The 14,135-nt window shown below is 38.1% G+C and overlaps 1 non-coding gene across 1 annotated transcript; it reads left to right on the top strand.

Moving 5' to 3' along the window:
* Positions 1-319: 319 nt before the first annotated feature.
* Trnaa-agc lies at positions 320-391 on the top strand. The gene has a single exon. It is a non-coding gene; the product is annotated as a tRNA-Ala (tRNA).
* Positions 392-14,135: the final 13,744 nt, after the last annotated feature.

Here is a 14,135-nt window from a genome sequence, read left to right on the forward strand (position 1 = left end):
ATTGGATTACCGAACAGCTCAATATAAGCGTCAATTTATATTAGAGTGTTACTGCCTCTCTGTAGTAGTCATGTCGTCACTTGAGTGAGAACGACACGTTGATAGCCTTCCCACATCTTTACTCTTCCACAATACAGTTATTGTAGAAGCGATGTAGGTACGATAGGCAAACAGTTTCAACACTAAATAAATCGCACTCGCTCTTTCCATGTGTGTTGTGATATGAGATGGATGGATATGGGTTATGAAAGGGGTCCGCGTGGTCTGTAGGGATTTGAATTCTAAACTTGTAACCAACTCAGTTGTTGGGTCACCAAGTGGCTCGGTAGCTTAGTTGGTAAAGCGCTCGTCTAGCATACAAGAGTCCTGGGTTCAAATCCCAGCCGAGCCACGTAGATTTTTTCATAATTTCACCCATAATTTGTCCATCTATACCACGCGTAATGAGTTAATTAATTTAATAACCATGCGGGATTGGATTACCGAACAGCTCAATATAAGCGTCAATTTATGAAACTCTTATTTTCCACAACACATTCAAAGTCACCAATTTCATAACTAAAGAAGTAACAAACAAAAAGTTGTGGCGCTTTCAAAGTGCGTTTCGTTCATATTGACCCGAACACCGTAGGAAAGTTAAAATTTAGTCTTGGAAAAAGTGAAAATGTTATCCGAAATTTTAAAGAATCTTTCTCAAAACTCTGTTAGAAATCCGGCTTGAATTTTATGGAATTTTGTTAAAAATTCTAAAACAATCATTCCTAACATTCTGTGGAATACCTACATCACAACTGATAAATATAGTGCTTATTCAGTGCTGTAAAAAAAAAAGTTAAGTTTCTACAGTCATCAACGAAATGTTATGTATTTATAAGAATCAAATACATAATTTAAAGAGTCATCAAGCCGATATATAATTCTGGAGCTGATTTAAAACTTTAAATGATATTAGCCTTGGTAAATCCAATGTTAAAGTCAGTTGGAACAGCCAACGAGCGAGATATGAGAAAAATCTTTAAGCTCTACGTGGCTCTCACAAAATGTAGCCGTTGTGCAGCCCTGTTTTATTTCAATCAGTATTTACAAAATGGGGTAACAACTTTCTCTTCATTAATTCTTTCATTCTATTTGAAGAGGGGAATGATGCCGAATGTCACATATCCCCTAGACCGAAATATGAGTGTTTCTTATCATTTCCATAAGTAACGCTTGTTCTAGACCCCACTCAGCATCAAATGAAAGTAAAAAACGATTCAAAAGAATACATCATGATCAATTCACACAGGTATATTGAGTCATTCAGAAATTGAACCTCTTTTGCATACATATATTATTATAATGGGCTAGACTCTGGCGCGCTTTTATGTTCAAATAAAAATATTCAGTCGCTAATTTTTAATATTTTTGTTTCACTCTTCTCTTTAAACAAAACTCATGTAGCACTTCAATAAGTCCGTTGAACGAATCCTAGGACTTAAATTACACCATATATGCATATGAACGCAAAAGACTGAGACTTCGTTATACATAACTTGATTTGCGCTCTTTTGATGTATTCACTGCGATATGATCTATAGCGGCAAACCCAGGCGTTATTTAGGAACAATCTGTTGCTGAACCATTACACCAACAGTTCAACATTTTCTTTACAAAAAAATATCCGATAAGGTAAACACTAATAATAAATTATTTATCACTCAGGTGTCTTCGGACTCCGGTTAAAGTATCTAGCTAATGAAGTGGAAAGTGGCTGTCAATGTTACTCACGCTGCCATAACATGCCGGGTCGATGTAGGTGTACTTAGTTCCCTGTTGTAGCACAATTTTCCTAATGACGGAAAATCCTCCAATTGGCAAGTCACCTGTAGATTTGGATCATCAGTTTCTGGCTCATAATATCATATGCTTTTACTAACCTTGTAGATGGTGACAGCCTTTAAGTATTCAATAACTCAATTATATGTTTCACATAGCATACAGGACTAATATTGTTTACAATCCCATACTTTCACCGTATTTGTAAGCATGTTGTTGAAATTTGGTTGGATATGAAGTTAATATCCAGCATTTCAAAAGCTGCATAAAAGATGATGGTTTAATACTTTTCAGCTCATAGTTTCATAAAAGAAATTCAATAGTTTTGGAATCTAGTTGTGTAAAAGTAATATTAAAATCATTATATCCTTATAGCATCTAATTATGAAACAAGCTAATTCACTGGGAACTGTATTCTCTTATTGGCTAATTTGTTTAGCTTATTGGGCTCATATTTGCCCATAGTATGCGTCTTATGGCAATTCTCAGAATTCCCAATTCTCAGGCTGAAGTGAATCATGAAGGTACGCAAGTACATCGAACACTTTAGGAACATAACTATGGAATAATTTTCAAAATTCGATGGTCCGATCTCAAGCCGTTTCGTGCCACATAAACACCATTCCATTTGTAGTTAAACCTTGTTGATTCGAAGTGTCTGTTTGTTTCGAATCCCGGACACCAGCCTTAAATCACCTGAACATTCTTTTTTGACATCTGTTATGCATGCTATTATTACCGCGAATGTACCATTACCCCGAGTGCTATTTCCGAAAATTTACAAATATCTTGACATGATGCATTGAAGACATTTCCCCATGATTTCGGAATTCGGGGTAATGTAATTTGGGATTATGCGCCGATAGAGGATTTGGAATTCGGTTTAATGGGATTCGAGGTAGTGGCATTCGAGGTAATGGTATAGAATCCATGTACCCATGATTTCCGAATACGAGGTATTGTCGTTCGGGGTTATGGGCCGATCAGAGTTTTGGAAATTAGGGTAATGGCATTCGGGTTAATGGGATTCGGGGTAATGGCATTCAGGGTAATAGGGTAGAATTATTTTTTATAGATTCAAGGCGAAAATATCGGTCCAAAAAATCGTGAAAAAGGCCAATGTTCGGCTTTCTAAGCGTGTGGTAATTCGATGCAGCACGGTGTATGCAGAGATTTTATAAATTAATGTACTTAGCTGAAGTAGAAAGTGAATTCAAAATCAGGATACTTAGTGATTCAGGCATGTTAGTCAATGCTGGGTCAAATGCAATTTTAATATAAACAATAGTGTCCATAAAAGCATACCCGTCTCATATGAAAAAGTTGGTATTGTTGATATGTCGATCAAAATTTGAAGTTTGTTTCTTCGTAAAAAAGTTTATGTTTTTCTAGTACAGTTATCTCTGTCATAATCATTCAGTATCACCACCCAAACTACTTGTTCTTGTACTATTGTATAAGTCCAACTCTTGGGATTGCTTTTCGTGCAAACATACTCGTACCGTGCAGATGAACGGCAACGTTTTTTGTAGCCGAAATTCCCCAGGCAGTAGCTCTAAAAATTCCCATTTTTCAATTAACGATTTCATGGTTTACAATCATACGCATCAGGTATATTCACCCTCATTCTTGTTTACGGCGGATCTAACTTTCGATCGAATCTAATTCGTTCGAATCCACGGCCCACTTGATTTCGCTGGCGTAAACGGGAATGCAAAACGGTTTTCGATCGAAAGAGCATTCGAACGTAAACAAGAATAGGGGTGATTATTATCATGCTCATTCACAAGTTAATTTTCTTTCATCGGGTTATCGTTCGAATCTTTAAATTTTGAATGGATTTACCCTATGAAACTCCTATGCCAATATTGTAGCACGTAAATGCAGTTCCTCCCCTTCATATTGTCTTCCTACAGGTAACCGATCGAATTGTTTCAAACCAAATGTAAATATCCCTGCTTATGCCACCTCGGGTAACTTCTCTTTCCGTCTCTTCATCAACAATATATCGCAACAGAAAATCATCAGAAAATTCACCTGCTTCTAGTAACATGCCTGATTTTGATTTTTTTAACTGAAAAATTGAATCAAATGATTGATGTATTGCTGTGTGCGTTTGAAATGCAAATATCAAATGCGGGAACACCAAATGCGGGAACACCAAATGCGGGAAGATTTTTCACATGGAAGGCGAAGTCAAAGAAAGCTTTTCATTGCTAGGTTGGCGATGATATTTATCGCGGTTGCCAAGAGTCCTTTGATTAGTTTGTGTTACCGCATTTGGAACGCATTTGAACAAGATTTGCACGTCAAACGCAAACAGCAATAATGTTCAAAACCACCACAGTGGCTGAAGCAGTCCAAATTTTTGTTAAATTTACTAACAAAACTATTATTGGATTACGTTTCTCTAACTGATCGTAAGAATTTTGTAAATATTTTGAATTGGATTGCTCGTTTTTTGAATGGTAAAGAAAAAGAGCAGTTCAATATTCTAACAACAACATACACTTAGCAGTTATAACTGAAACAAGGTGCCCCGACTGACCGTTAAATAAATCCATCAAATCTGAGTAGAGGACTCGATTTCTGAAGTCACTTTTCACCTCTGGGCCTATTTTTGACAAAATCCCTAGAAGGAATCTCAAGAAAACTTGTTTTGTAATTTTTGACTTAAAAATTCAATATAATCCATGTTCAAATTTCATAATAACTAGCATTAAAAAACTCCACATGAAAGCTAATATCGGAAATGGATTAACCAGAAATTGTTTCATCTTAACAGTAAGAAGCATGCTTGTTACCACTAAATCAATTTTCACAAATGATTAGTATTGTGCACAAACTGAATTAAAAAGAGCTCATGCCTACCTGAGCGACTGTCAAGTGGTGTCGCAAAAATCGTGAAAATGTTGATTACTAGATTATTGTTTGCTATTTTACGTTAGTTTGTAATTTCTAAGGATATTCTGATAAAGAATGGGTCTGTAATCTATTCTTGATGAGTACCTATAAAAATATTTAGAAATCGCAGATAACAATATTATCTTATTATTCAGACTTCATCATCATCTCCTGATAAACCTACTAGCTTATGTAAGACCACTTACTTGTCAGTGTCCAACCTCCCCTCCCCTCCCCGGTATTACTGCTGAGAGTTTATTGGAGCAACCAGCCCATATAACTGACATAACTGACACATCAATTTTCTGTGCTCAAATCCTTGTTCAAATCAAATCTCGATTACTTTTTCAAATCGACGTAAGTAACTTCCATACAGTTTTGAGAAAATTAAATCAGAAGAATCACAACCTGTCTTCTAAAACTGTTTTAAAATGAATCACCTTTTTCACATTTTTTCGCCGTGTACATTGCTTAAATTTTGCATACAATAAGCTCGCATTCAAAAACTAGGGAGTTCCTGTTATTTCCCACAAAAAATTTATTACAAAATGATAAGCCGATTTATTCAGTTACTTTCGACGTTTTTGTACCAGTGTAAAATCGGCTCAAGTAGTGTTTTGTTTTGATTCGTGGTTAAGTCACTTTGTCTCTCCATACAGCGGAGGCGGTGAAAGTATGGTTAGGTAGCGAATGTTGAAAATCTTACTTTCGTCGTTTTGTAATTCCGGGAAAGTAAACGTTCTAAAAGTGAAAATCGAGTTGGTTAAGAGCAAAATGTGTAGAATTTATGTCTGCGAAACACGTAGAATCGATAAAGTAAGTTTGTATACTTTTTTGGCCTTGAGTCTGTTTTGTATAAGTTTTAGAGAAATGTTTACTGGATTGCATTGCCAATTGCTTTATCTAATAGAGCAAAGAATTCAAATCATAATCAAGCAAACTTCTTGAACCTATAATTATTATTATATAAATGAACCCAGATGTGTGAAATAGAAAAAAGTAGTATTTAAAATATAAATATATAATAAAATATATATAATATAAATAAAATTATAATATATAATAATATAATAAATTTTATATGGTGCACATACTCACACGCGAGTTTAATGATCGTTAACATTCCAAATTCATATATAAAAATTGATGCCAATATTCTTAAGGAAAAGTGCACGTTTCCCTGAAGTCATCCAGTGCAAAAAAATATTGGTTTGCACAAATTCAATGGTTGAAAATTGAATTTAAAAAAGATATTGATATTTTGCTTATTTACACTTTTTGTGATTAAAAATGCCAAATTTTCAAACTTTGTCAAAAAAAAATCCAGGGTGTGCTGCAAATCATTTTGAAAACAGCCTCTTTCTACACTTTTCCTTGCACTTCAAGACCCATATAGACGCCTCCCTGATCCATCCAAAAAATTTTATTTTGTCGAACAGTGTTATTTGCATTCGAAAAAGCTATAATCTATTAAAATTGGTTGAAAAATGATAGATATATTGACAAAAACTAAGGGGGAACCCACACTTTGCACGATGACTTACTGTTTCGTTGATTTTGAACTCATTCCAGATTTTTCCAACAATATTTCGTGAGTTGCTCCTCAAAGAATATAAGATTAAGATTCTAATAATACACTGATTTAATATTTTGGTCGATCCAATGCTAAGGAAAATTACCCGAGCAGAAGAAAATAACTACTGAATACAAATTGAGGTATTCCATACCAGATAATTTCCAATACTTACAACCTGGAATGAGGTATGAAAGATATCGACGAAGTAAGAATAACTCACTGCTTTCGAATGGTGCAATAGAGAGTTTCAATTGGGACGTGTATTCACAGAGATATGGACAAAACATTTTTGTATGTTTTATGGGGGTGAGCCTAAACCTTTGCACGGGAGTATATATTTGAAGAGTTATCAACTGTTTTTAATGACTTTAGGAGTGAATATTGTTTAACCTTCTGTACAATTTCGTTTACAAAGACCCGGTAAAGATCTTAGTTTAAGAAATATCATCATTGTAACCCTATTTCACGGAAATTCGAACAATCGGATTAATACTAATAATGAAAAGAATTATAACATCGAATGAAAATCGACGAACGCTAATATTTTAACTACAGCTTATGATTCAAGTCCTGTAAAATAATGACAAGACGAAGAACATACCTACAAAAATAAATAAATCACATGCAGGTCTTACTGAAGAATTCCTCAACTTTTCTGTTTGCAGCATGTAATTGCTTAGTATAATATTCTTGACTATATTTATCATAGAAACTATCTCTCGCAGAATATTCTAGAAAGTTTTCCAGTTTTAACTATTAACTGCAGTAGCTTGGCTTATTAACAATTTCTTAGCAAATAATATGTTATTCTACGAAAAAATAGTTCTCTCTACTGCACTTTAACATAGCCATGCAAAACAAGCATCAGCTAATACAAGCTTCTTATGCTCTTTCCAATTTTATGTTCCATCCCTTACTAATGTTCTGCTATTTCTGGCGGCTTCCTCTCAGGTTCGGAATTCCATTAGGCGAGGCGGAGACGTCGCTGTCAAGCGCGAGCACCCGTACAACGACCACGACGGTAACGTCGTCCTTCACGGTTCCAGAATGGACAAAACCTCTGGTGACGCGAGTAAGTTTGGATCATCAGGTGACGGACCTCCGACACCAATGGTAGTGGACCCACTGGAAAAGAAGCTGAAGCTAAATCAGTTCGGCTAGATTTGGGCCACCGCAGGAAGAGACTCTGCTGCAAAGAACTAATTAGTGTCGATCGTACCACGAAGAAACCATGCTTGGACATTGACGATGAATGATGACGATGGATGATTGGAACATTTGTGACGATGATGGAAGGAAAACAAAGTAAGACGATGTTTTAAGTTCATAAGTACCAAGCACTATGCGCTGCTAGATTTTTAAAGTTTAAAATAAATGTGAAGACATGTGTTCTGTTAAGTATGATCATTTTATAGATAAATGTCAAGAGTACAAGTGTACTGAGGATGGTTATTATAGGTAGGTTGTATATATTTTCCAATTGTAAGAACCTTAAAAACTATTAGTATTGTTATAAAACATTTTTGACGGTATTAAAGGCTGTTGGCTTTCTAGATGGGTGCCTCATTTAGCGCACATGTTATTTTCAAAATTACGCTATTTTAAGCTAGTTATTCCTAAAAGTATTCACTATACTGTTTATAATACAGTTACACTTAATATTCAGACTTCATTAATGTGCTTTTCATAACTCGAATAAATTTTGTTTTGTTTTGCTATATCACAATTAACTGTTGTTACAAGCCTAGGAAAAAACTTTTTTTGTGCACAACAACAGTGCATAATGGAGACAAATCAGACAAAATCTCAAAAATTGCCCCAAAATGGCTGGCCATGCTTATGTATCGTAAGTAATTTTAGAAAAAGGGTTAAGTTTGATGATTGAAACCTAATTCCTGTAAGGAAATTATAATCTTATTCATGAACTAATCATCTAGCCGTGCTGGAATTTCCAGGATTTTGTCATACATAACTGAGCACTGAAATCATCGTTCCACCTAAAGCACACCAAAATAGTTTGTCGTAGGAAATTGATGTTTTTTTACTAATCAATATTATCAGATTTTGACCAAGAAATTGTCTCGGGGATTTTCTCCAGGAATTTCTTCCTAGGTTTCCTCCACAAATACCTCTAGTGATTTCGTCCAGAAATTTCTTTCGGAGTTTTATTCCAGGGAATTCTTACAGGAATTGCACTTAAGATCTCCACGAGGAATTTCTCCGGGATTTGCTACCAGGAATTCCTCCGGTGAATTCTCCCAGGAGTGCCTCTTAAGATTTGCACCAGAATTTATTCCAAAAAAATTCTACGGGAAATTCCCCAGGAATTTTTCATGGGATTTCCACCAAAAATTACTCCTTGGATTTTTTCAAGAAACACCTCCGGAGATTTCTCCCAGAAATTCCTCTTGAGATTTCCACCAAGAATTTCTCCAGAAATTACCGCAGGGATTTCCCTCTGGAATTTTTCATGGGATTTCCACCAGGAATTCCTGCGAGGGTTTCATTCGAAAAATTCTCTGGGACTCCCTTCAGGAATTCCACTGTGAGTCTGCTCCATTAATTCATCCGGGGATATCCTTCAAGAATTCCTTTAAAGATTTTCACTAGAAATTTCTCCCAGATATTCTCCGCGATTTTCCTCCAGAGTTTCTTATGGGACTTCCACCAGGAAGTCCTCCACGGGATCCCTCCAGAAAAATTTGCAGGGATTTCTTGCAGCAAGTCCTACTGGATTCCCTGAAGGAACTTTTCTAGACATTTGCTCCCAAAATTCCTCCGGGGATTTCATCATAGAATTCCTCCGGGCTCCCGGAATTCATCCGGAGATTTCCTTCAGAAATTCCTCCGGTGATTGTTTCCAAAAATTCCTCCAGTAATTTCCTTCAGATTTTCTTCGAACCCTCTCCAATGAACTCCTTCATAGTCCTCTCCAGAAATTGCTTCTGATTTCCTCTAGCAATTCCTCCGAAATTGATTCACGAGTTCTTTTAGAATTTTTGCCAGCAGTTTTATTCTGAGCCCACCGGGAATTTCTTCAGAGTTCCTCCGAGAATTCTACCCGTTGTTACTACGGAGAATCTCTTTGGCGCTCCACCGGGGGTTCCTTTGGTTATATTTCATAGATTCCCCAGGAAAATCTTTCAGAGTTCCTCCTCGGATTTCCTCAAGAAATTTATCTGAGCTCCTTCAATAATATCTTTGTAGAATTACCTTTAGGGTTCCTCTGAAATTCCTTCCATGCTTCCATCAGGGAATTTCTCCGAAGTTTCTCTAAATATTATTTCTCCGGCAATTCCTTCAAAGCCCCTGTAGGAATTTCTTTGAAAGTCCCTACAAGAAATTATTCAGAATTCCTCATGGAATTCTTCCTCCGGATTTCCACTAGGAACTCTTCACCATTTTTATTCGAAAAATTCCTACATTTCCTCCACGAATTCCTCCAGAGTACCTCGAAAAATTCCTCAAGAGTTTAGCCGGGAATTCCTCTAGATTTCCTCCGGGAATTCTCCAGAGTTCCTCGTGTTATTCCTCCGGAATTTCTCTTAGATTTTTCTTAAGTTCTTCCAGAAATTCATCCTGAGTTCCTCCGACTATTTGTCGGAAATTCTTTTGAATTTTCACTAGGAATTCTTACAGAGTTATTCCAGCAATTTTTCTAGAGTCCCCAAGCGTTTGCTCTGGATTTCATCCAAGTAATTTCTGGAAAGTTCTCCTGGAGATCCATTGGAACTTGTTTCAAATATCCTCCAAAGTTTCTCCAGGAATTTCTCCGGAGTTCCTCAAGCAATAACCTCGGAGTTCCACCAGAAACGCCTCCGGAGGTCTTTCAGAATTGCATCTTGGGTTTCTCCAGGACCGCCTCCAGTGTTTTCCAAGAATTGCTCCCAGAATTCCTCCAGGAATTCCTTTGGAGTTTATCTAGAATCAGAGTTCCTCCTGGAATTCCCTTCAATTTTTTTCCGGCTATTCCTCCACAAATTCCTTCAGAGTTCCTCGGGAATTTTTTCTTAGCATCACCGGTAATTCCTCTTAAATCGTTCCGGAAATTCTTCCGGAGTTCTTTCAGCAATTCTTTGCTCCGAAATCTCTTCATCGGGAATCTTTTTTGATTTCCTTCGTGGTTGCTTTTGGAATTTTGTTTAGTTCTTTCAGGAATTCCTCCAGAGTTTCACCAGGATTTTTTTCCGGATTTTGCACCATGAATTACTTAGCAATTCTTCCGGAGTTCATTTAGCCATTTATCTGGGTACCTCCAGAAATTCAGCTTGAGTTCCTTCTGAAATTAAAAGTTCCTCGAGGGATTCCTTCAGAGTTGTCTCGGGCATTTTCAAAGTTCAGCAATAATTCTTCCAGTTTTCTTCTGGAAATCCTCCAGAGCTCTGCCTGGATTCTTCCAAAGATCTTACGAGAAATTTTTCGGAGTTACACAGGGAATTGCTCCAAGAATTGCTTCGTAATTCTTCAGAGATTTGCTTCGAAGTTTCTTCAGGAGTTTCTTCAGAGTTTATCAAGGAATACTTTTGAATATGCTCCAGGAAATTTTGTAGAATTCCTCTGAGATGTCCTCCATAGTTCCATTAGCAATTTTTTCGAAGTTTCTCAAAAATATATTCAGCAGTTCTTCCTGCAAATCCTTCGGAGTTCTCCCAGGATTTTTTGGAGATCCTCCGTCTTCGGAGTTCTAACATTGATTTTCTCAGGAGTTTCTCCGGAAAATCTTTGAAGCTTCACCGGACATTCCTTCAAATTTCTGCCTTTGTTCCTCCAGGAGTTCTGTCGGATTTTTTTCAGGATTTCTTAAGAGTTCCTCCAGTAGTTCCTGCAGTAATTCCTCAGAAGTCCTAGAATTTCTTCGAAATTCCTTCAGAGTTCCTTCTGGGTTCCTTTCTTCCCGAAATTCTCCTGGATTTCATCAAGAAATTTCTCGGAAGTTCTTCCGGAGTTCAACTGGAAATTGCTCCGAAGTTCTTCCATAAAATTCTTGCAAAGCAGCAGCTCTTCCACTTATCAGTATATATATCGGGTGAAAATTTTAGTTCCGGCAATAAACTTTAGAATTTTGCTAGTTCAATACAATTTATTTGTTTTCGTTGAATACATTCGAAAATGGATGAAAAATACATCAACCGGTGCGTACGCGTGTGGTTTGGTCTATATTTACTGGTCTATAAAATTTTGACAGAACCATTTTTTGACAAAAATTTTGACCAGAAAATCAGAGGGGGTTGGGTACAAGACACGACCGCTTGACGTTAACTACGCCATATTATTTGTTGCATGTTGATAGTATAAGCATAATGAACGTGCACAGCCCTTATTCCGAAAGCACTGATGATGATAAAGACGCTTTTTACGCGCAGCTCAAACGCGAGTACGACAGCTGCCCAAGCCACGACGTCAAAATCGTCATAGGAGATCTAAACGGTCAGGTTGGCCAGGAGGAGGAATTCAGACCGACTATTGGAAAGTTCAGCGCCCACCGGCTGACGAAATAAAACGGCTTACGACTAATTGATTTCACCGCCTCCAAGAATATGGCCATTCGTATCACCTACTTCCAGCACAGCCTTCCATACCGATACGACTGGAGATCATCACAGCAGACAGAATCACAAATCGACCACTTTCTGATTGATGAACGGCTCTTCTCCGACATTATCGACGTCAGGACCAATCGTGGCGCTAACATCGACTATGACCACTATCTGGTGATGGTCAAACTGCGCCAAAAACTCTCCGTCGTTAACAACGTACGGTACCGACGGCCGCCCCGGTATGACCTAGATTGGCTTTAAGTAGCTGGATGTCGCAACTGCATACGCGCAGCACCTCGAGGCTGCATTACTGGAAGAGGGTGAGCTGGATGAAGCCCCTCTTGAGGACGATGCCATCAACGATGCAGATAAGTGCAACGTCGGGTACGTGGGACGGAGTCGACGGAACGATTGGTTCGACAAGGAATGTAGGCAGATTCTGGAGGAGAAGAATGCAGCGTGGGTGATCATGCTGCAGCAAGGGACCCGGCAGAACGTGGAACATTATAGACGGAAACGGCAACAGTAGACCCGCCTCTTTCGAGAGAAAAAACCGTCGCCTGGAGGAGACGATGTGCAGGGATAAGGATGGGAGCATTTTGACGGACGAGCGTGAGGTGATCGAAAGGTGGAAGCAGCGCTTCAAACGAACACCTGAATGACGCTGAGAGCACTGAACAATGAAGGACGGGACAACGGAGGAAATGCCTTCGTCAGTACTGCGGGCGATGGAAACCAACCAGCCCCCACTTTGGAGGGAGGTTAAGGATGCCATTCACCAGCTCAAGAATAATAAAGCTGCTGGTAAGGATGGTATCGGAGATGCACTCATAGAGATGGGCCCGGAGAGGCTGGCCATTTGTCTGCACCGGCTGATAGGCACAATTTGTAGGCAGAACAGCTACCGGAGGAGTGGAAGGAAGGGGTAATATTCACAATCTACAAGAAAGGCGACAAGTTAGATTGTGAGAACTTTCGAGCGATCACCATTCTAAATGCGGCCTACAAAGTATTATCCCAGATCATTTCCGTCGTCTGTAGTAAACGAGTTCGTGGGAATTTATCAAGCCGGCTTTGTTGACGGCAGATCGACAACGGACCAGATCTTTACTGTACGGCAAATCCTTCAAAAATGTCGTGAATACCAGGTCCCAACGCATCAATTTTTGTCGATTTCAAGGTGCATACGATAGTATCGACCGCGTAGAGCTATGGAAAATCATGGACGAGAACAGCTTTCCCGGGAAACTCACGAGACTGATAAGAGCGACAATGGAAGGTATGCAAAATTGTGTAAAGGTTTCAGATGAACACTCCAGTTCGTTTGGATCCCGCCTGGGACTACGACAAGGTGATGGACTTTCGTGCCTGTTGTTCAATAATGCCCTAGGGCCTAGATGGTGTTATTCGAAAGCCGGGGTACGATTTTTACGAGATCCAGTCAATTTGTTTGCTTCGCGGATGATATGGACATCGTCCGGCCGAACGTTTGAAAAGGTGGTAGATTTGCACACTCGCCTGTTTAAATTTCCAACCGATTGAAGGGAAAATATTGAAAATCTATCGATAATTGGTTGAGTTATTAGCGTTTAAAATCTAACATAATTTCGTGACGGTCGCAAATCTTTAGATTTTTAATTGACACCCCAGTATATTGTCGTAAGACGTAATTAACGTCAAAAGAAAAAAAGATAACTGTGTGTGATTCTTTGCACCTAAATAGTCTGTGTAGCTCATTCCCTGCCAACAATCATAATAGGGGCGTCTGTAACAGTGATATAGGTAATAGTAAACGGTTAACCCGTATAGGCCTGAGTGAAAGCAAAAATACTAAGACCGTCACCACTCTGCGAATACTTAAAGGTTTCAAATGATTTTTGTCAGTATACTGGCCCACATATCTAGTTCCTTAAAGTGTCCAAGGGATCTCGGAAATGGACCCTGGAGATATTCTGGTGGATTACTGGGTCAGGTCGAGTAAAAAAGGGATATTTTTGGTACACGCCAAGTATCTCTGTGATTACACGTCCAAATGAAACTCTTTAAGCCGCATTCGAAAGGCAAAGAGTTATTCTTACATCGTATGTATTTTTCCAAAAACATTTTTCGAATTTTTCATACTAAATTTTTACTTAAATTTGTTACATTTTCACACTGAAAAATCATATCTCATTTCGTCAGCATTGGGTCCGACCAAAATTTTAAATCAAAGTGTCCATTAGAATCGTAATCTTATACTCTTTGAAGAGACCCCACGAAATTTTGGCGGAAAAATCTGGAAAGTATTCAAAATCAATGAAATA

This window comes from Aedes aegypti, unplaced genomic scaffold (genome assembly GCF_002204515.2).
Source record: "Aedes aegypti strain LVP_AGWG unplaced genomic scaffold, AaegL5.0 Primary Assembly AGWG_AaegL5_hic_scaff_1874_PBJ_arrow, whole genome shotgun sequence".
Lineage (NCBI taxonomy): Eukaryota > Metazoa > Arthropoda > Insecta > Diptera > Culicidae > Aedes > Aedes aegypti.